Genomic DNA, 24,380 nt, shown 5'->3' with positions numbered 1-24,380 from the left:
AAAAAATAATAGGCTCAGAAACTATCAATCAGTGTTCACATCATAGGGTAAAAGAGAAGAAGCCATCTGGCAGAGCATTACTTTTGACAATATCGCAATATGGAACTGAAACAGATGCTGTTTAGCTGAAAGACAAAGAGAAGTTCTTACTGAAATTTATTTTATCTTTCCTCAAAACATTCACAATATTGAGGAGAATTTGCATTTTTTCTTGAGTTTTATTATCTTTTATTCTATCCCCAATGTTTTCAAAAATATCCTTCCAATTCTTCTAAAGAAGCCATCCTTTAAAACAAAGAATTAAAAATAGGAAGGGGACAATATCAGAAAAACTAACCAATACACAATTAATTTTTGTTGTTGTTGTTGTTGAGTCAATTAGAGTTAAATGATTTGCCCAGGGTCACACAGTTTGGAACTGTTAAATGTTAAGAGATCAAATTTGAACTTAGGTCCTCTTGACTTTAGGGCTGGTGCTCTATCCACTGTACCACCTGGTTGCCCTTATTACCTACAATTTTGACCCATCTCTCTCTTTTTTTTCTTTTTGTTCTATTTAATATTTTTCAATTACATGTAAAAACTTTTAACATTCAGTTTTTAAAATTTTACATTCTCTTGTCTCTATCCTCTCCTCCCTTGACTAGGCAAGAAATTTTATATAGATTACACATGTGCAGGCAGTCATGCAAAACAGATTTCCATATTCATCATGTTATGAAAGAAAATACCTTTCCCCAAAGTAAAACAAGAAAAATAAAGTTTTAAAAAGTATGTTGCAGTCTGCACTCATATCTCTTCTTTCTATTTACATTGTTGTAATCATTATGTATATTGTATCCATGAATATCTTTCTAAGCTGCTTCTTTGTATTTATTGTATTCATGGTATCTTCAGGCTAATAGTTGATTACATTCAAGTACCACAACTTGTTTAATCATTCCCCAATCTACTTTGTTTCCAGCTCCTTACCAATTAAAAAAAAAAAAAAAAGTTCTGCTATAAATATTTTGTAGTCAGGTATGATAGTACACACTTGTAATCCTTTCTAAAAGGATGCTGAGATTAGTGATCTCTTGAGTTTGAGAATTTTGAGATGTAGTAGGCTGTGTTGATTGGCATTAATATGATGAGTCTATGGGATCGAGGAGTTACCAGGTGGTCTATAGAAGGGCAAATGGAATGATTCAAAGCTCCCAAACTGCTCTGTGTGAGTAGCTCCGCATTTGCAGCTTGGATTAGACAAAGTTTCAGCCTTAAACAAACGAATGATTGGAAAGAAGGAAGGGAGGAAGGGAGGGAGGGAGGAAGAAAGGAAAGAAGGGAGGAAGGAAAGGAGGGAGGAAGGAAGTAAAGAAGGGAGGGAGGGAGGGAGGGAGGTGGGAAAGAGGGAGGGACAGAGGAAGAGAGGAAATAAGGAAGGAGAGAGAAAAAAATGAATGAATGAAAAACTTTGGTGTGTATGATTCTTTTGTCATTGACCTTGGAATGTAATAATACATTTTTATCTCTGGGTCAAAGAATTTGACTAATTCACAATTCTCTCAATAATGGGTCCCAGTTGGTCGATAATCTCTTTGACAATGACTACTCCCAAATTTTGTCATTTTTGTCAATTTACTGAATATGTAGTGAAACTTCAGAATTGCTTTGCTTTGCATTTTTTATTAGTGATTCAAAGCAATCTTTCGTATGAATAATAATAGCTTGCCACTCTTCTCTAGAGAATTAAGGACTGACAATGGCTAAACAATTCAATTGCTAGTCTTCCCATTCTAAGTATTTCAGGAAAAACAATTGTAACGATTTTTTTGTCGGGTTGAAGGAAGCAAGGCAAATTTGTATGAGAATAGCTAGAACTAGTCGAGCTTCTTTGTTTGTATTGTAAAGCTAGTGGTTCTATTGGTTTGAAAGCCAGTCTAACGAGTGGTGTGGTGGGGGTTACGTGGGGAGGGAGGAGGCTGAGCAGGCTCCAGTAGGCGTTGACGTCTCCGAGACCTGCAGAAATAGAATGAAAGTGAAAGGGGGGAGAGGAGGCAGACCCTGGCCGAAGCCGCTCCTGCCTGCCACCTCAGTCACTCCAGGAAGTATCAGGACAGCAGGAAATGCCGGTGTACGCGAAAATTGTTTGGCTGCTAGAAGAGAAGCAATTTTTGGTCGCTCATAGGTAAGGCTGGAAAGGGGCTGAAGGCGTTCTACTTGATACGCTTTGTGACCTTGCCTTTGGAAGAGATTGATGTTGAGACCCCGCAGCGTGGGTAGGGATGGGAGGTATGGAGCACCGTCCTTCATTTCAGAGAGTAAGGTGAGATGTAAGCAAGAGAAGCAGCCTGATCTGTTTTGCTGTTTTAGAAGAGCTCTTCAGATGCACCTGCTGCCAGTTGTATGAATGGAAGCGGGGGCGGAGGGATGGGGGAGAAAACGAAAAGAGAATTGAGAGTGCCGGGGAGGAGGAAGGAGGCTCTATTCTACTCACTAGAGGGCTCCGGAGGGGATGTAATTTCTGGAGAGCAAGAGAAAAAGAGGATACTCTCTCTTCTGCTATTCCTTCCTTCTTCTCTTCCTTTGAGATCCGAAATCGGAGGGACAGGTTAGGAGGAAGTGGAATGTAGAAAAACAGAAGTGTTCTGCTTTGAACAAAAAGGTGAAATGAAAGGGTGGCGGAAGAGGAGGAGATTTCGGAAGAAGTGGGGTCAGAAGTGGTGAAGCCCGAGAGCTGTTACCACCGGTTCCATTCTGGGGTTCTTTTGTGACATCCTGGTGATGATCTACCCAGCCCAGAGCTCCGCCCCATGAGACTAGAGGGGGAACACCTTGCTAATGAACACAGCTAAGCAAACCAGCTGCCACAGCCCAGAATCAAGAATGTGCTGTGTGGAATTGGGAGCTAAGTGAGTTTTATATCAGCGGTTTTGATAGGGACAAGGGGTGCTTATTTTTGTGAGGTTTGGACTTAGAAAAAAAAAATTCTGTGGTGCATTTTTAAGTGGGATATCTCGAACTACCTGCAGATTTCATACGTTTTGTCTCATCTCTAAAGATTAACCCTTGTTTTTATATTTATTGCCTTTAATTGAAGTATTTGAAAGGTAATGAATAACAGGTCTGAAAAATTCAAGCGATCAACAGCTCCAAAGTTTCCGGGTTGTAGTAGGTTGTGTTGGGTTTTAAGGATTTTTCTATTTCAGCTGAATTATTTCCTTCTCTTCTTCCCCTTTAGTCGTTCAGGAGTATGAAGTATTCTGGAATTATGACATTTGTAGATTTAGAACAAATGGCTTAGGGAGATATAGCACTTAGTAACTTAATGCACACCTAACATGTATAGTGGAAGGCTACAGTTGTACAAAAAGCTTGAGAAGTAATTGATGGCATACTAGAAGTGTTAAAATTTCATTCTGAAAGCAGAATGAAGAGTGAATATTGAGGAAATTCCTGGAATTTACATTTTTAAGATTGTTATTGTCTTTTAAATTAACAATCACAGATAGGAACCTGTGTAGTTGGATTGGTGAAACTTGTACCAAATTCTCAGAGTTTGAAACTTAAGTTTAAGCCGGGCACACAGTTAACTGGACTCTAGAATACATAAAGGAGAGTAGGATGAAATGACTGGAAAGGAAGATGAGACATTTTAGCTATTGACCTCAAAACTCAGGTTTATTTTTAGACATTGTATTAGTTACATTAGCTACTATTTTTTTAAACTATATAGGATTTTGATAGTGCTCTTTTAGGTGAAAGAGATAAACTCATTTGATTAAACTTCAGAAAGTCTGTACAATTAATATGAATAAATACTCAACAAATATTTTATATGTCTTTCATGTGCAAGGCATTGTACTAAGCAAAGAAGGGATGGCTTGTAGTTGGGGCAATAAGGAGGGGCGGGGAGCATCTAACTGAACACTGGGAAGTATTTGCTCAATCAACTAACAAGTATTTGTTAACAACCACTATTTGTCAGTCATTGTGTTTAGAACTTTGGGTACAAAGATAAGGAAATACTTTCCTGTTCTCTTGAAGTTCTATTGGGGGACGACATAAATACACACACAAAAATATAAGGTCATCTTGTGAGTCAGAGGAAGGCACTAGCAACTGTGGGAGAGGATTGGGAAGTTATCAACAAAAATATTTGTGTCTACTATATGCCACCACTTTAAGCTTTTAATTATATTATTTTATTTTATATTACATACTATTATATTATATACAAATATATCATATTATAATATATATTAACTAATTAATAATTTTAAATAATTTTTATCCTTCCTCAAACCACCCATAATGTATCCTTTCCCTCCTTTGTTTTTCCCCAAAATAAACCACTCATCTCTCTATGCATCTTATGTCATTCAGATGCCATTTCTCTACTCTGTCCTCCTTCATCTGTCTGAAATGAAAAGGTAGCTCTTCTCTTTCAAAAATGATTTCATTCTGTCCCATCCCATCTTCAACAAAAATTTCGCCTTCATAATCTCCACATTCTCATTCATCTTCAGTCTTTTTCTACAAACTGGCTGCTTCCTTACTGCATAAAAACGTATTCATACTCTCTCCAAGCCAAAAACAAAGAAAAACAAAACAAAACTGTTGTAATGAATTCATCTCTTTCTAGCAATCATCCCTTTTTGTGGCTTAACTCTATGATTGTTATTGGTTTCTATTATGCTCTTCCACTTTCTTTTCTCTCTCTCTCTCTCTCTCTCTCTCTCTCTCTCTCTCTCTCTCTCTCTCTCTTTTAAATTGTAGTTTATTTTTCCAAATACATTCAAAGATAGTCTTCAACATTCACCTCTGCAAAACCTTGTGTTCCAAATTTTCCTCTCTCCATCCACTCCCCAAGACAGCAAATAATCAAATATAAATTAAACATGTCATTCTACTTTTAGCTCTGCAATCTGATTTTCTACTTTGTCACTCAACTGAAACTTTTCTTTCCAAAATAACCATTTATATACTTCAAAATTTTTTTCAATCAGCAAACAACTGATTTTTCTTTCCTATTTCTAATTTGAGAAGGAAAGAAAATAAAATCCCCATTATTATAGTCAAACAAAATAAATTTTCACATTGAACATTTTCAGATATAGTTATCATATATATGTTTATACACATATACGTATATATATATATAGATGTATAAAACATACATAATTATAAACTCCATTTTTTACTTTTATATCTGCTGTAGATAACATGGAATTGTGTTAAGTTATTGAACAAAGTTCCTAATTCTTTCAAAGTTGTTTTTGTTTACAATACGTGTTCTCCTGGATCTGTTTACATCACCATTTTAATTCATACAAATCTTTATAGATTTCTTTGAAACCATACTCTTTTTTTTTTTTTATAGTAACTTTTTATTGACAGAATCCATGCCAGGGTAATTTTTTTTACAACATTATCCCTTGCACTCACTTCTGTTCAATTTTCCCTCCACCTCCACCCCTCCCTAGATGGCAAGCAGTCCTATATATGTTGAATATGTCCTAGTATATCCTAGATACAATGTATGTGTGCAGATCCAAACAGTTTTCTTGTTTCACAGGGAGAATTGGATTCAGAAGGTAGAAATAACCCGGTAAGAAATACAAAAATGCAAACAGTTTACATTCATTTCCCAGTGTTTTTTTCTTTGGGTTTAGCTGCTTCTGTCCATCATTGATCAATTGAAACTGAATTAGGTCTCTTTGTCAAAGAAATCCACTTCCATCAGATTACATCTTCATATAGTATCGTTGTTGACGTATATAATGATCTCTTGGTTCTGCTCATTTCACTTAGCATCAGTTCATGTAATTCTCTCCGAGCTTCTCTGTATTCATCTTGCTGGTCATTTCTTACAGAACAATAATATTCCATAACATTCATATACCACAATTTATCCAACCATTCTCCAATTGATGGGCATCCACTCAGTTTCCAGCTTCTAGCCACTACAAACAGGGCTGCCACAAACATTTTGGCACATACTGGTCCCTTTCCCTTCTTTAGTATCTCCTTGGGGTATAAGCCCAGTAGAAACACTGCTGGATCAAAGGGTATGCACAGTTTGATAACTTTTTGGGCATAATTCCAGATTGCTCTCCAGAATGGTTGGATTTGTTCACAGCTCCACCAACAATGTATCAGTGTCCCAGTTTTCCCACATCCCCTCCAACACTCATCATTATTTTTTCCTGTCATCTTAGCCAATCTGACAGGTGTGTAGTGGTATCTCAGAGTTGTCTTAATTTGCATTTCTCTGATTAATAATGATTTGGAACATTCTTTCATATGAGTGGTAATGATTTCAATTTCATCATCTGAAAATTGTCTGTTCATATCCTTTGATTATTTATCAATTGGAGAATGGCTTGGTGAAACCATACTCTTCATCATTTTTTGAAACATAATCACATTCTATCACAATTATCAATCATAAATTGCTCAATTGTTCAGTCATTTCAGTCATGTCTGATACTTTGTGACTCCATTTTGGGATTTTCTTGGCAAAGACTGGAGTGGTTTGAAATTTTCTTCTTCAAATCATTTTGAGAAAAATTAGGCAAATTGAGTTAAATGACTTGCCTAGGGTCACACTTCTAAAAAGTGTCTGAGGCTAGATTTACATTCATGAAGCTGTCTTTGTGATTCCAAATTCAAAGCTCTATCCACTGTACTACCTCCGGTTAATGAGATCCAGTTAATGAGCAGCTTCCCCCATTGCTTCATTACCACTTCAAAAAGAGTGATGAGTATTTTGTACATTCTTACAGAATTATGCTTAGTTTACTGGATGACTTATTCTTTTTTTAGTTTGTAAAATAACACAAGCATTTCCAAAATAGTTTAAAATTAAAAAAAAAAAAGATGATTGTACATAAAACTACAAACCTATTATATACAATTTGCTGTTCCTTTTAAAATATAAAATTATGTAATTTTCTTTTGTTATTTTTTTCTTCCTCACCCTACAAGCGACTACCATTAGATAAAAATAATTATATTTGAATTTTTATAATAGTCAAAATCACTTAGTCTCTCAAAATTATTTTAAAAACAATATTGCTGCTATTGTATACAGTATTTTCTTGAGTCTGCTCATTTTACCTTTCATAATTTCATGCAAGTTTACTAATTTTTTTCTATAATCAATGAGTCATCATTGCTTATATCACAGTAGTATACAATAAAAGTCATGTACTACAATTTATTCAGCTATTCCTTAATTGTGAGCATCTTTTCGATTTCCAGTTCTTTGACCCCACAAAGCTGCTATAAATATTTTAAAAGATAAATTCTTTTCCTTTTCCCCTAACATCTTTGGAAATAGACTTATTAGTGGTATTGCTGGGTCAAAGAGTATAGGCAGTTGAATAACTTGTTAGCTTAATTCCAGATTGTTCTCCAAAATGATCAGTTCACAGTTCCAACAATGAATTTTAGTGTCCCAATTCTTGTACATTTCCTTCCAACATTCATCACACTCCCCTTCACTTATTTTACTTGTCTTTATACTAAATTCATTTGTAGCTGTAAATTGTATGTCTACTCTGTTTCACTGTTCTAATTTTTAATTTCTTAGCCAGTAATACTCTGATAATCAATGCCTTAAGATTTTTGGTACTGCTAAGCCTGCTTCTTTTATACTTTTAAAAAACAGTTCCTTTGATATTCTTGGTCCATTTTTTATTGATCTTTTAAATGAATTTTGTTATTTTTTCTAATTAAGTTTAATTTGGTTATTTAATTTAATTGAATATGTGAATTTATTTAAGTAAAAGTGCCACATTGGTCCTGCCTATGCATGAATAATTAACATTTCTTCAGTTATTTAAATTTGATTTTGTTTGAATAAAAATTTTATTTATATAATTCCTGGGTTTGTTTTGTTAAGTATATTCCCAGGTATTTTATATTGTCTAGAGGTTTTTTTTTGTTTGTTTGTTTTTGTTTTTTAAAACAGAATTAAAAAAAAAAAAAGAATACTGTTGGTATCTTTACAAATTGTTAAGCCCACAAGCCCTCTCTCAGAGGCAAGAGAGATTCATTTTCATCTTCCACCTTGGTGCTGGCTGGAGGCTGAAGAAAGCAAAGGCAGAAGCCAAGGACAAAGTTCCAAGAGCTCTTGGAGCCAAACAGAAAGATAGGCCTCTAAGAAAACTAACCGGGCTATATTGGAGATAATAAAAGATCTGAACTTTTAGCACCTGGATGCATTTTGGATGCATTTTGGGTGATTACTTGTAACTGAAACTAAGGCTGCCTCCAGAAAATCTCCCCAAGAAACTCTCTCCCAGAAAGAACTATTATTATTATAAAGAAGAAAAACAGAAGAGAATACAAAAAATAAACATAGTATATTCACTTTTTATTGTTTCCTACATTTTTTTCCTTTTACTTTTTCACCTGATTTTTCTTGTGCAACATGATAAATGTGGAAATATGGTTAGAAGTTTAACCTAAATTGGATTATTTGCTATACAGGGAAGGGAGAAGGCAGGAAGGAAGCAAGAAAACTTTGGAACACAAGGTTTTGCAAGGGTGAATGTTAAAAAAAAACTATCTTCGCATGTATTTTGAAAAATAAAAAGCTATTACTATTTTAAAAAAATAAACAAACCACTCTGGAAATTAAAAAAGAAAAAAGAACATTATCATACGCCCAGTGGAACATCAAGATTCAAAATATGTAACAACAAATTACCAGTTCAAGAAAGTATATAAATAGAAGAAATTATATTCATGAGTATCCATCTTTTCTTTACTTCCTTGTAAATTGTTCTTTTGTTGTCTACTGCACACTGTTTTTACTTTATTCTTTTTTCCGTCTTTCATTCCCCTAACATTTCCAAACAGGCCATAATTAAGAAAAGATATATTTATGTATACATGTGTAGATATGAGCTATGGTGTTCTCTTCTTTAAAATATAATGATTCTCTCTGGGAGCAGGTTTCTTGGGGATGTTTTCTGGAGGCAGCCTTAGTTTCAGTTCAGAGTAATAATCACCTCAAATACAGACAGCTAATAAAATCCAAACGTTTATTTCTTATCTCTTTCCAAGCCTGGTTAGCTTTCTTACAGGCCTCTCTCTCTCCTTGGTTTAGAGCTCTTGAAGCTTTGTCCTTTGCTTCTGTCTTTGCTTTCTTCAGCCTCCAGCCAGCACAAAGGTGGAAGATGGAATGAATCTGACTCCACCTCCCAGAGTGGGCTTGTGGGCTTCCTCCCAGAGTGCTCTGTCAGCTTCAGCTTCTCTTCTTCCAAATATCTCCAGCCAGCTCCAAGGTGAAAGCTGGAATGAATCTGACTCCACCTCCGAGAGAGGGCTTCTGGCTCTCAATCTCCCAGAGTGCTCTGTGGCCCTAAGAGCTTCTTGCTTATATGAGCTCTCTAAAGGTGTAAACACTAGCATTGTTTCTATCAGTTCCACTTAGTACCTTGTTTCAAGTTCTGGCCCATAACATTTCAGAAGATCAGATCAATCATACTGAACCATGCTAAATTAGATAATTATTGTCTTAATAAATTCTAATGACTTAACAGCTTGTAAGGATTCTAACAATGAGCCCTTTTCCTCCTCTATTTAATGCCTCTATCCTTCCTAACAATTACTATTTTACCTTAATTGCCCCAATCTTTCTTTTTGAGCTACCCTATTGTCAATGTTTATCTTAAACATATGGTAATACATGTCCCATGTTAAACTTACACACATACACACTTTGTCCATGTTGAATTCCTTGAAATTGATCTTTCATATTGACTCACATATTAAATTTTCTATTAAGTTCGGGTTTGATTGCTAGAAAAGTCCTCAAAATCTGCAAGTTTGTTGAATATCTATTTTTTTTCTCATTCAATATTATAGATAATTTTTCTGGGTATATTTTTGGCCATAGGTGTAGTTCTTTTGATTGTCAGTAGACATGATTCTGGGAACTGTGGTCTTTTATTGTGGCTGCTAATAAATTCTGTACAATTCTAATTGTATTCCCATCATATTTGAATTTTTTTTCTTGTTTCTTGCAAAATATTCTCTTTGATCTGGGGGTTTCAAAATTTGGCAATAATATTCCTATGTGCCTTCCACAAAGGTTCTTGTTGAAATGATGATTGGTGATTTTTTTTTCCTATTTCTACTTTTCCCTCATATTCATTCTGTCACTCCAGGATAGTTTTCTTTAATTATTTCTTGCATTATTGTATTAGGATTCTTTTTTTTTTTTTTTTTGGTCCCAGCTTTCAGGAAATACAATTATTCTTATATTTTCTCTTCTTGATCTGTTTTCCAGATTTGTCATTTTTTCTTATAAGATGTTGAATGTAAAAATGTTTTTCAGTTTAATGCTTCCCTTCTAATCTTGACTGCATTAGTCTATCTCCAGAGAAAAGGCTGTGGGAATTGAATGTAGTTCACAGCATAGCATTCTCACTTTTTTTGTTGTTGTTATTTTCTTGGCTTTTATTTTCTTCATTTTCTTTCCTGGTTTCATTTGATTTTTCTTGTACAACAAGGTAATTGTATAAATATATGTATATATTGGATTTAACACATTTCTATCATTTTTAACTTATATGGGACTATTTGCCATCTAGGGAAGGGGAATGGGGGGAGAAACTGAAACACAAGGCTTTGCAAGGGCTAATGTTGCAGAATTATCTATATGTTTTAAAAAATAAAAATCTTTTTAAAAAAAAGATGTTTCACATTTTGTTCTATTTTTTCATTCTTTATAATCTCTTTTGTTGTTTTTTGCTATTCCTTGCCCAATTCCAATTTTCAAAAAATTATTTTTCATCTTTGAGACTCTATCTCCTTTTCCAGTTAATTTTTTTTCATAATTATCTTGTTTTTCTTGGATGGTTTTATTTTTTCAGTGTTAGTTTTTTCCTCAATGTCTCTCATTTAATTAAAAAAAATTTTTGAGTTCTATATGTCTCTGGGCAGGGAGCCATTTCATGTTACTCTTTGGAGTAGAAGCTTTGTTTTTTTAACTTGTGTCTTCCTCAGAAGATGAACTCTGGTCTTCCCTGTTCTCGTAGTAAGTTTCTATGATTGGGATCTTTCTCTTTACCAGTTCATTTTCTTTTTTTAAATAAGAGATGTTAGTGTAAGCATCTTTAACCTTGAGTGGAGGGTATGATACCTGTAGCTTCATTTCAACTCTCCCTTCTGACTTGGAACCTCAAATCAAGCGCTCTTCCCTCCTGCAAGTTACTCAGTCAGCAGCATCCCTCTCTCACTGTCTCTGCACATATGATTGTGCTGGTTTCTTCTTGCCCTGTGCTGAAACCCTGAAGCACAGTTGGGCTTGGCATTCCTAATTAGCTGAGGTTCTCTCAGTCTTCCTGGATTTAGATCCCCAACTCCACCCAAGTTTGGGAGGTGAAAGTTTTTGTGGTTCCTACTGAGGCTCCAGCCAAACCCAATTTAGCCCTATTTGAATTTTCTTCCAGCTAGCATGGAGGCATTTGCCCTTCACATAGAGATAATCCCCATCCCTACCCTGGGTTTTTTCCTTCAGATTTTCTTGGGTTGTATCAGGAGGACTCCAGTTCTGTCCCAAGTTTTCTTGATTTTTCACCAGTCTATGTTCTCCCTGAGACAGAATTTTGTTCTCTTTGTGGGGGAAATCTGGAGAACTTGAAATTTACCAACCTACTCTGCCATCTTCCCAGAATCCTCCCCTAGAGTTACTTTAAATGGAATATCTCTTCCTATTTCGTCCAGGGTTTTGTTTGTGATATATAGGAATACTGCTACTTTGCTAAAATTAATGTTTCAACTATCTTTATAGTCATATCATCTGCAAAAAAGATATGATTTTTTTTATCTCATTCCCTATTTCGATTTCTTCTATTCCTTCTCTTATTGCTACTGCTTGCATTTCCAATATAATACTGATTAATATTGTTGACAATGGACATCATTGTTTCACAACTGATTTTACTGCAAAGACTTTTATGTTATCCCCATTATAAACAATGTTAGCTTGATAATGATTTTAAATAAATGCTTTTATTAAGAAAAAAGCTATTTATGCTTATACTTTCCAATTTTCTTGAATAAAAATGAATGTTGTAGGAAAAATTTTGATAAGTTACATCTGTTGATATAATGATTTATTTTTATTTTATTATTGATATAATCAAATGTTAATAGTGTTTCTTATGTTAAATCATCCCTGTATTTCTAATACAAATACTACTTGGTCATCATGTATAATTTTTCTAATTATTATATTTTAGCTAGTATTTTTTGGGGGGGGGGTTGCATCTATATTCATTTCTCTGATTTTATTCTTGTTTAGGTATCAGTATCATATAGTTTCATAAAAGGAGTTTGGTGGGACCCTTCCTTTACCTATTGTTCTAAAGAATTTATTTAACACTGGAATTAGTTGAGCTTTAAGTATTTGATAGAATTCACTTACAAATCCATTTTTATTGATAGAAGCATGTAGAGATAGAAATTTCCCTCTGATTATTGCTTTGCTGAATCCCAAAGGTTTTGGCATACTTTCTCAATATTGTTATTTTCTAATAAAATTGATCGTTTCTATGATTTGTTCTTTAACTCATTTATTTTTTAAGATTAGGTTGTTTAGCTCCAATTAGTTTTTTTAATCTAGATTTCTGTGATCCTTTATTAAATATAATTTCATTATATTGTGATCTGAAAAGGATACTCAATATTTCTGCTTTTAACTATAAAATGTTTGTGTGTGTGTGTATGTCAATCTTTGTAAAGGTGCCATGAATAAGAAAAAGATGTATTGTTTTCTATTACTATTCAATTTTCTCCAGATATCTATTATGTCTAACTTATCCAAAATTATATACACTTCCTTGACTTTTTTTTCTTATTTATTTTTTGGTTAATCTGATTCTAAGATAGACTAAAGCTTTCATATCCTCTGTTCCCCTCCCTCAAACATTATTATAATACTATTATCTATCTTGACCTGTAATTTAGCTTTTCTTTTAAAAATTTAAATATTATTGTATTTGGTGCATAGAGTATTGATTGCTTCATTGTCTATGGTACTTTTTAATGAAAATGTAGTTGTGTTTGTCTCTTTTAATTAAATGTCTTTTAGTCTTAATTTTGTATGAAATCATGATCACTACCCTTGCCTTTTTTGCATCAGTTGAAGCATAACAAATTCTATTGCAATCCTCCATTTTAACTGTATTTATCTCTCATTCTTAAATGTGTTTCTTGCGAATAACATTGTTGGCTTATGATTTTAAAAATCCATTTTGTTTTATGGGTGAGTCCATCCTATTTACACCTATTCAAAGTTATAATTACTATTTGTCAATTTCCTTCCATCTTATTTTTACTCATTATTGTCTTTCTTAGCCTCTGTTTCCCCCCATATCTCTTTTACTTTATACTCCCCTCTTACCATCCTTTTCCTTATTCTCATTCCTCTATGACTCCCTCTTCTATCCTCTCCCTCATCTATTTAAATATTAATCTACACACCCTTCTAAAAGTCCTTGCCTTGTCTTGTCTCCTACTCTTCTTTTTTTCTAACTTTAAGACTTTTATTACATTTTAGATGTATATATTGTTCCCTCTTTCATACAGAGACTAAGATTCAAGCATTATTAATCCTCTAACTCCCACCTGCTTCCTCTGTATCGGTTCTTTTTCTTATTCTCAATTTGAATAAAATATTTGCACTTTTCCATCTTTTCCTACTCAATTTTGTTTTTTAGAATTGATGAGGTTCAGCTCCCCTCAATTCCTGGTCAGGGAGCCAAAAATGATGAGGTTTGGTGTAGGGCAAGGAGTTGTGGGAACCTCCTTCTGGTTGGTGCAGATCCTTCATAAATGAATTTACAAACCTGAAAAGTTAAACTGTCAAAAGAAGTTTATTATTAGAACTGAGAAGTCAAATTTTGCAGATTGACTTCCTTAGAGGAAGGGTCCTGACAGAGAAGTAAAGATCTAGCAGAAAAATCCCAACAGAGAAGTAAAGAGGGGTTAGTAAAGAGGGGTTCCTGTTAGGGAAATAGGTGAGAGAGATAAAGAGGGAGTAACACTGAAAAAAGAATGTCTTTTCAGTGGGCAGAAGGTTGCAACTATGCCAAGGAGAGAGAGAGGTTCCTAGGCATGATGCCTGCTTTTGGGTTCTCTGCAAGGAATTGGGTTGAAGGAAGCTTGTTATATGAGAAGCTCTTGGTGGGGGCTGGAAGCAATTTGAGTTGGAATCAAAATAGAGAATCTTCAAATTGAATGAGTGTATGTGGACTAATTTCCAACTCAATATAGTTGAATAGAAATCTAACTTGGGCTAAATAGGAGTAGTCCTGGACTTAACTAGTCCCACCCAGATACCAGAATGAAACCATTTTAGCTTGATTTCCTGGGGTGGATCTCTCTGGGGAGAGCTTCTCTGAGGGAGTTTCCCAAGCTTTCCCCCCAAAGTTCAAGAGAGAGAGTTTCCGGGATCCCCTCATCAGAATCATCCCATAATATTCAACTCAGTCCCAACCTTTTTCCCAAAATATTCTAGGAATGACTTGGCTATTTCTTCTGAATCCCAGGTACCAAGTTTTCCATTGAGTTCCGGGTTGTTGTTTTTTTCTCACAAATACCTAAATTCTTTCAGTTCTTTATATTCCCCCCCCCCCACGCCTTTTTTTTTCGGGATTATATTCAACTTTGCTGAGTAATTCATTCTTGAATGTGACTCCAGATCTTTTGTTCTTCAAAATATAATGTTCCAAGACCTATGGTCATTAAGTGTAGAAGCTGCTAGGTCTTGTGAAATTTTGGTTTTATCTCCACAGTATTTGAATAATTTTTTTCTTTGTTGTTTGCAATATTTTCTGTTTAACTTTGGAGTTTTGAAAATTGGCTATGACATTTCTGTAAGTTTTCTCCCTAGGATTTCTTTTGGGTGATGAATTGTAGAGTTATGTGGGCATTTTTTTTTTCTGTTTCTACTTTACTCTTGTTCTAAAACTAATTTCTTGTAATATTATCTCAAGATTCTTTTTTTTCTTAACTTTCAGATAGTCCAACAATTATTATACTGTTTTTCCTTGATCTCTCCATATCAAGTCTTGTTCTCCAGATCAGTTATTTTTTCTGAGTTGTTTCAGATTCTCTATTTTTCATTCTTTTTATTTTGTTTTGTTAATTTTTTTTTGTCTTATATCTTTTGATAACTCTTGCTCGATGCTAGTTTTCAAGGAGTTATTTTCTTCCTTTTTTTTTTTTTTTTTTTTTTTGAGGCAATTGGGGTTAAGTGACTTGCCCAGGGTCATACAGCTACAAAGTGGTAAGTGTCTGAGGTCTAATTTGAATTCAGGTCCTCTTGACTTCAGGGCTGTTGCTCTGTTTACTGTGCCATCTAGCTGCCCCCTTCCTTAAATTTTTTTTACCTCTTTTTACCTCAATTGGAAATTGGTTAATTTTCTTTAACTAATTTCCTTGGCTTGCTTTTATTTTATTTCTAGTTTTTTCTCAATCTCTCTTATTTGATTTTTGAAGTCATTTTAAATTCTTCCAAGAATTCTTTTTGGGTTTGTGAGTATTTGATGTTACTTTTTAGAGCAGGAGTGTTTTTTTTAACCTCATTATCTTCTCCTGCCTATAGACCAAGATCTTATTTTACACCATAATAGCTATCTCTGGTTGGGTTCTTTCTCTATTTTTTCTCTGTAGCATTCTCATTTCCCTTACAGAAATATTTTACTTCTTTAAATACTTGTTTTATTTTTTTCCAGAAATTCTAGTTGTGTCAAGTTGTGCCTTTGTTGGAAGATTTGCCTAAAAATATTTTAGAGTCATTCACTTTTTCAGGGTCTGTGTCTTGAGTTTTCCTATCATTAAAAAAGCTCTTTAGACTGGGTTGGTTTTTTTTTTCAAAATTATTTTCTCATTCTTCCAGTTTACTTTTTTTTAAACTTCAGATTTTACAAGTAAAAAGTAATAGTCAGTACTTTTTACTTGTTGAAGGAATATCTGACCTGGTCCTATTACTGCTTTCTTGGATTATTGAATGTTGAATTATTTCAAAATCTTAGCCAGCTTAAGCAGGGCACATGCAAGTACTTCAAAAGTGGTCTGATCCAGAGCAATATCTGATTGATTCTCTCCTGTTCTGAACTCTGAAAATGTCTTATTTAAGTTTGTGTCTGAAAAACAATTGATTATTGCTCCTCTCAATCAGCTAGAAAACTGTTAATTCTTTCCTTTGGTCTATAATTCCTTCCCTGATAATTGTTATGCAGGCTTCAGACTGGACTAGGAGCTAGAATTGAGACCTACTTCTGGGGTCTGAGCCATACCTCTCTTCTACCATTGGCAACTTGAGTCTTTCTTAGAACAACCTATGACCTTCAACTAATTCTTACTCAAAATGCTACCAATGAGTACGGGTTTCCTCCTAAATCTGCCTTAAGATCTATTATTTGGAATCAGGTAGTTGGTGGCAAAGCTGCCATTTGGCATCTGTTCCTGCACCCTGCTTTCAGTGCCCCTATATGCCGCTGATATTTCAATTTGTCCTGATGCATAGCCTTTCTCTGGATGCTGGAGAGTTCTGTATGATGAAGTTTTGCCATACCACCTTTAGTGTTTACAGGTCTCTTTGCCTGTCTCTTTATGACAACCCAGGCTAAAAAAAAAAAAAAAATTCACTGTGACATTTTCTTAAATTTAAACCTGTGGGATTCAATCTTTTGTGCATTCTCTAGATTAATTTGGAGGGTTGTGTGCATGTGTATATAGAAGGGAAACTCATTACAAGGAGCCAGTACAGTGCCTTCCTTCTACTTTCCTTCTCTGCTATCTTGGTTTTGCTTCCTGAAATTACTTTGTGTTACAGTGTAAACTCTGTTTTTATTTATCTTTATTCATGTTATATTCTGTTGTGACACAGTTCCCTTGTATTGTCCTGACTCAGTTTCTTTGCTTCAGTTTATAATAATCAGCTCAAAACTCAGTCCTGCAAAACCTCCCCTCCCTCTTTATCAGAATATTTGACAAGAATAACAGATCTTATGTTTTAGACTGTCAGAATGCCTCTTCCCATCCCAAGCTATGGGAATGTTGGATACTGTCTTATCAAGGTGCTTCTCCCTATGTCTGGGGTGCTTCCCCCTATTATATCATCCCTCTCCAGAGGTTCACCGCACCCTGTCAGAGTCCCGTTCCCACTCTCAGTATCCTGACTCTGCCCCTGCCTCAGTATATCTCCTGAGTCTGAACCATGTGTATATAGGTCATTGAGAACTCACATTATTTGCTGGAATCTTGGAGATAATAGTCTCATTCAGCCCTGGGACCAAATCATGGATCCATTTGGTCCCAGTAAATCTCGCCCTTTAAATAAATGATTAAAAACTCTCTAATCTCTATCTTGCCTCAGTTCCTCCAGCATTACAATTCCACCCATAAAATGGAGGCTTCTTGAGGGCAGGGAATGTTTCATGTTTGCCTTTGTGTCCTTAGTATTATTCAAATGTCTTATACATGTAAACACTTAAATGTTTTCTCATTTGAAGCTGGCATGAGAATTTTAAAAGAGGGATCATGGTGAGGGGAATTTTATTTTAAATGTGTTGAGTTTGAGATGAGGAAATTAAGTTTGAAATATTCAATAGGTAGTGATGCATGGGGCATCTAAAGAAGGGAGATTTACTATAAAAAAGCAGAGGGGAATAATAAATTTCACTGGGGAAAGGGGACTGGGGTGGAGTAGAGGAGAGGAGGAGAGAGGTGAAAGAAAGTGAGAAGCATATTGTTTGAGCCATTAGGAGGATGAATAGTAAACTAAAATGACATTTCATTTGCAAGACAGCAGGGAACCACTTTAAGGTTTTTGAGTAGTGGAATGACTTTTGTAGATAGTGACTTCTTGTTACCTATAAGATAAAATACAAAATCATCTGGCACTAATCTATGTTCATTTTAGAAAATATTGATAATGAATTAAAAAAATTTAATAGTATTTTATTTTTCCAAATACATGTCAAGATTTCTCAATATTAATTTTTGTAAGATTCTATTTTCTATATGCCCAAAGGACTATAAAACTGTGCGTATATCCTTTGATCCAGCAGTGCCATTACTGGGTCTGTATTCCAAGGAAATCATAAAAGAGGGAAAAGGACCCACATGAACAAAAATGTTTGTAGCAGCTCTTTTTATGGCAGCAAAGAATTGGGAAATGAGTAAATGCCCATCAATTGGGGAAGGGCTGAACAAGTTGTGACATATGAAGGTAATGGAATATTATTGTTCTATAAAAATGATGAAAAGCTGATTTTAGAAAGACCTGGAAAAATTTATACAAACTGATGTTGAGTGAAACAAGTAGAACCAGGAATACATTATATACAATGATAGCAAAAATGTATGATGATCATCTATGAAAGACTTGGTTCTTCTCAGTGGTTCAGTTATCCAAAGTCCCAATAAGACTTTGGACAGAAACTATCTGCATCCAGGAAAAGAACTATGGAGACTGAATGTAATCCGATACACACAATCACTTCTTTTTTCTTTTTTTCTTTTTGATCTCTCCCATGTCTTTTTTCCTTTTGCTCTGATTTTTCTTTCCAAACATGATTAATAAAGCAATGTGTATTAAAAAATAAATTAAAAAAAAAAGATTTTGTACTCCAAATATTTCTCCCTGACACCCTTATTTTCTCCATCTCCAAGATAGCAAGCAATTTGATGTGGGTTAAATATGTGTGATCTTTTTAAACATTTAATGATGATTTTGTAAAATATTGGTATCACCTCCTAATGATTTCCTCACATTCTACCCCACATCCAATAGAACATTCCCTTGTATTAAAAAAGAATTTTAAAAAACTGTCACATTGGTCTCATCTAACTACATTTTCCTTATATTTTACTTAACTTCCAACTCTCTGCTTAGGAGAGGAATTATGCTTTACTGTCAGTCAACTAAAGTGTAAATTTACTGTATTAATCATAGATCTAGCTGCTGTGTAAATTATTTTCTTGGTGCTATTCATTTTATACTTCATCAATTCATAGATGTTTTCTCTGAATTATTCATATTTGTGATTTGCTAGATTTGAAGTCAGAGGATAGAGGATTTAAGTAGGTCCAGTCCTTGCTATTTTCTTCCTGTGTGACCTTGGAGAAAGTCAATCAAGTAAATATTAAGTCTCCACTAAGCCCAGGCACTAAGTCAATCACCAGTTCATTCTCTATGCCCCAAATTATCTGTGAAATAAGAGGGTTGAGTCTTTGACCTAGAGTATGAATTTTCTTCCTGTTGTATTGTTAGACTCTTTTTCATCACCTTTTTCCTAGTAATGAGTTAGGGTGTAAAGCAGAGAGAGGAAAATTTCTTGAGGATATAATAGAGGGAAGTAAACAATTAAGAGCAATATAAAAATGAGTGGGATGAACTCATCCCAGAAAAGGAGAGAATAAAAGAATGGATTTAGGAATATGAAACCAAAAGTATGATACTTATAAGAAACATTTTAACATAGAGATTCAAAAACTAAAATGTCTAAGAAGTTAAAATGAGGGGGCAGCTAGGTGGCTCAGTGGATAAGCCCTGAAGTCAGGAGGATCTGAGTTTAAATCTGGTCTCGGACACTTAACTCAGATTCAGTCACTTAACCCCAATTGCCTGCACACACACACACACACACACACACACACACACACAAAAAGTTAAAATGAGGAGCAGAACATTATTCCTGAAACGGGAAATGCAAGGAAATAAATATACACCACAGAACTATAATAATTGAAAACCTTAACTTGGACTTTTCCAGACCTGGACAATTCTAACATGAAAGTAAATGTAAAATGGTGAACCAAAAAAAAGCAGGGATAGCCATCTTTATCTCAGATCAAGCAAAAGCAAAAATTGATCTAATTAAAAGAGATAAGGAAGGAAACTATATCTTGCTAAAGAATAGCATAGACAATGAAGCAATATCAATACTAAACATATATGCATCAAGTAGTATAGCATCTAAATTCCTAAAGGAGACATTAAGAGAACTGCAAGAAGAAATGGACAGCAAAACTATAATAGTGGGAGATCTCAAACTTGCACTCCCAGAATAGATAAATCAAATCACAAAACAAATAAGAAAGAAGTTAAAAAAATATTCTAATTATGATAGATCTTTGGAGAAATCTGAATGGAAACAGAAAGGAGTATATTTTCTTAGCAGTTCATGGAACCTATACAAAAATTGACCATATATTAGGATATAAAGACCTCAAAATTAAATGCAGAAAGGCAGAAATAATAAATATATTCTTTTCAGATCATGATGCAATAAAAATTACATTTAACAAAAAGTTAGGGGTAAATAGACCAAAAAGTAATTGGAAACTAAATAAGCTCATCTTAAAGAATGAATGGGTAAAACAGCAAATCATAGACGCAATTAATAATTTCACTCAAGAGAATGACAACAATGAGACAACATACCAAAATTTGTGGGAAACAGCTAAAGCAATAAGAGGAAATTTTATGTCTCTAGAGGCTTACTTGAATAAAATAGAGAAAGAAAATTGGGCTTGCAACTTAAAAAGCTAGAAAAAGACCAAATTAAAAAATCCCAATCAAATACTAAACTTGAAATTCTAAAATTAAAAGGAGAGATTAATAAAATTGAAAGTTAAAAAAAAACCCTATTGAATTAATAAATAAAAGTAAGAGTTGGTTTTATGAAAAAAAAAAAAAAACAAAATAGATAAACCTTTGGTAAACTTGATTAGAAAAAGGAAAGAGGAAAATCAAATTGTTAGTCTTAAAAATGAAAAGGGAGAACTTTTCACCAATGAAGAGGAAATTAGAGCAATAATTAGGAGTTACTTTGCCCAACTTTATGCCAATAAATTTGATATCCTAAGTGAAATGAACGACTACCTTCAAAAATATAGGCTGCCCAGATTAACGGAGGAGGAAGTAAATTATTTAAATCGTCCCATTTCAGAAAAAGAAATAGAAAAAGCTATTAATCAACTTCCTAAGAAAAAATCCCCAGGACCAGATGGATTTACATGTGAATTCTACCAAACATTTAAAGAACAATTAACTCCAATATTATATAAACTATTTGAAAAAATAAGGAATGAAGGACTCCTTCTAAATTCCTTTTATGACACAGACATGATACTGTTACCTAAACCAGGTAGGTTGAAAACAGAGAAAGAAAATTATAGACCAATCTCCCTAATGAATGTTGATGCTAAAATCTTAAATAATATATTAGCAAAAAGATTACAGAAAATCATGCCCAGGATAATACACCATGACCAAGTAGGATTTATACCAAGAATGCAGGGCTGGGTCAGTATTAGGAAAACTATTAGCATAATTGACTATATCAATAGTCAAATTAACAAAAACCATATGATCATCTCAATAGATGCAGAAAAAGCATTTGATAAACTCCAACATCCATTCCTATTAAAAAACACTTGAGAGTATAGGAATAAATGGACTTTTCCTTAAAATAGTCAGGAGCATCTTTTTAAAACCATCAGTAAGCATCAGATGTAATGGGGATAAACTGGAACCATTCCCAATAAGATCAGGAGTGAAACAAGGTTGCCCACTATCACCATTATTCAGTATTGTATTAGAAATGCTAGCTTCAGCAATATGAGTTGAAAAAGAGATTAAAGAAATTAGGAGCACACATGCATTTTTGACTTCCTTCACAAGCTAATTTTACAATATTTCAGAGTCTGATTCTTTTTGTACAGCAAAATAACGTTTTGGTCATGTATACTTATTGTGTATCTAATTTATATTTTAATGTATTTAACATCTACTGGTCATCCTGCCATCTAGGGGAGGGGTGGGGGGGTAAGAGGTGAAAAATTGGAACAAGAGGTTTGGCAATTGTTAATGCTGTAAAGTTACCCATGCATATATCCTGTAAATAAAAGGCTATTAAATAAAAATAAATAAATAAATTAAAAAAAAAAAAAAAAGAAATTAGGAAAGGTAATGAGGAAACCAAATTATCACTCTTTGCAGACGATATGATGGTACATTTAGAGAACCCCAGAGATTCTACTAAAAAGTTATTAGAAATAATACACAACTTTAGCAAAGTTGCAGAATACAAAATAAACCCGCATAAATCATCAGCATTCTTATATATCACTAACAAAATCCAGCAGAGTTACAAAGAGAAATTTCATTTAAAGTAACTGCCAATAGTATAAAATATTTGGGAATCTATCTTCCAAGGGAAAGTCAGGAACTGTATGAGTAAAACTACAAAACACTTTACACACAAATAAAGTCAGATCTAACCAATTGGAAAAATATTAAGTGCTTTTGGATAGATCGAACAAATAGAATAAAGATGACAGTACTACCTAAACTAATCTATTTATTTAGTGCTATACCAATCAGACTCCCAAAAAACTGTTTTAGTGACCTAGAAAAAAATAACAACAAAATTCAATGGAAGAACAAAAGATCAAGAATTTCAGGGGAACTAATGAGAAAAAAAATCAAATGAAGGTGGCTTAGCTGTACCAGATCTAAAACTATATTATAAAGCAGTGGTCACCAAAACCCTTTGGTATTGGCTAAGAAATACACTAGCTGATCAGTGGAATAGGTTAGGTTCACAGGACAAAATAGTCAATAACGTTAATAATCTAGTGTTTGACAAACCCAAAGACCCCAGCTTTGGGGATAAGAATTCACTGTTTGACAAAAACTGCTGCGAAAATTGGAAATTAGTATGACAGAAACTAGGCATTGACCCACACTTAACACCGTACACCAAGGAAGGTTAAAATGGCTTCATGATCTAGGCATAAAGAATGAGATTATAAATCAATTAGAAGAATATAGGATAGTTTACCTCTGAGACCTGTGGAGGAGGAAAGAATTTGTGACCAAAGAAGAACTGGAGATCATTATTGATCACAAAATAGAAAATTTTGATTATAAATTGAAAAGCTTTTGTATAAACAAAACTAATGCAGACATGATTTGAAGGAAAGCAATAGACTGGGGAAACATTTTTACAGTCAAAGGTTCTGATAAAAGCTTCATTTCCAAAATACATAGAGAATTAACTCTAATTTATAAGGAATCAAGCCATTCTCCAATTGATAAATGGTAAAATTGACCTCAGATGATGGAAGAGTTCAAGAAGGATTTTAAAAATAAATTTAAAAAGAGGTAGAGAAAAAAATCAGGAAAAAATGAGAGTGATTCAAGAAAATTATGGGGAAAATAAGTCAATACAGCTTGGTAAATTAAAATAAAACAAAACAAAAAAAAAGGCACAAAAATCTAATGAGGAGAAGAATTCTGCCTTGAAAAGCAGAATTGACCAAATGAAAAAAGATAGACAAAAATTCACTGAAGAAAAGAACTCCTTAAAAATTTGAATTGAGCAAGTGTAAGTTAATGACTATGAGACATCAAGAAACAAACAAGATGAATGAAAAATAGAAGATAGTGTGAAATGTCTCATTAGAAAAACAAATGATTTGGAAAATAGATGCAGGAGAAATAATTTTAAAATTATTAGACTTCCTGAAAGCCATGATCAAAAAAGCCTAGACAACATCTTTCAAGAAATTATTGAGGAAAATTGTCCTGATATTCTAGAACAGGAGAGTAAAATAGAAATTGAAAGAATCTGAAAGAGATGAAAAAATTAAAACACCCAGGAATATTATAACCAAATCCCAGGGCTCCCAGACCAAGGAGAAAATATTGCAGGCAGCCAGAAAGAAACAGTTCAAATATCATGGAACCACGGTCAGGATAACATGAGATTTAGCACTTTCTACTTAGGGACTAGAGACTGTGGAATATGATAATCTAGAGGGCAAAGGAACTAGGGTTACACCCAAGAATCACCTACCAATAAAACTGAGTATGATTTTTCAAGTAGAAAAATGGATATTCACTCTTTGCCGATGACATGATGGTATACTTAGACAACCCCAGAGATTCTGCTAAAAAGTTATTAGAAATAATCCACAACTTTAGCAAAGTTGCTGGTTATAAAATAAACCCACATAAGTCATCAGCATTCTTATATATCACTAACAAAATCCAACAGTCAGAGTTACAAAGAGAAATTCCATTTAAAGTAACTACTGATAATATAAAATATTTAGGAATCTATCTGCCAAGGGAAATTCAGAAACTTTATGAGCAAAATTACAGACCACTTTTCACACAAATTAAGTCTGATCTAACCAATTGGAAAAATATTAAATGCTCTTGGATAGGGCGAGCAAATATAATAAAGAAAAATGGATATTCAGTGAAATAGAGGATTTTCAAGCATTCCTCATAAAAAGACCAGAGCTCAATAGAAAATTTAACTTATAAATACAAGATTTAAGAAAAGCATAAA

The 24,380-nt window shown here is 33.9% G+C and overlaps 1 protein-coding gene across 2 annotated transcripts in view; it reads left to right on the top strand.

Annotated features, from left to right (window-relative positions):
- Nucleotides 1-1,622: 1,622 nt before the first annotated feature.
- The window catches only part of SLC37A1 (solute carrier family 37 member 1), a 124,801-nt gene continuing 102,043 nt past the window's right edge, over nt 1,623-24,380 (top strand). The window contains exon 1 of one of the 2 annotated variants that reach the window (XM_003763380.4): nt 1,623-2,167. The gene's annotated coding sequence lies outside the window, so the exon portion shown is untranslated. Of the gene's footprint in view, nt 2,168-2,302; nt 2,892-24,380 lie in introns of those variants that run through there. The other variant, XM_012544381.3, reaches the window with a different exon arrangement.

Source organism: Sarcophilus harrisii, chromosome 3 (assembly GCF_902635505.1).
Source record: "Sarcophilus harrisii chromosome 3, mSarHar1.11, whole genome shotgun sequence".
In the NCBI taxonomy this organism is placed as follows: domain Eukaryota; kingdom Metazoa; phylum Chordata; class Mammalia; order Dasyuromorphia; family Dasyuridae; genus Sarcophilus; species Sarcophilus harrisii.
This window is presented reverse-complemented; position numbering and strand designations above follow the sequence as displayed.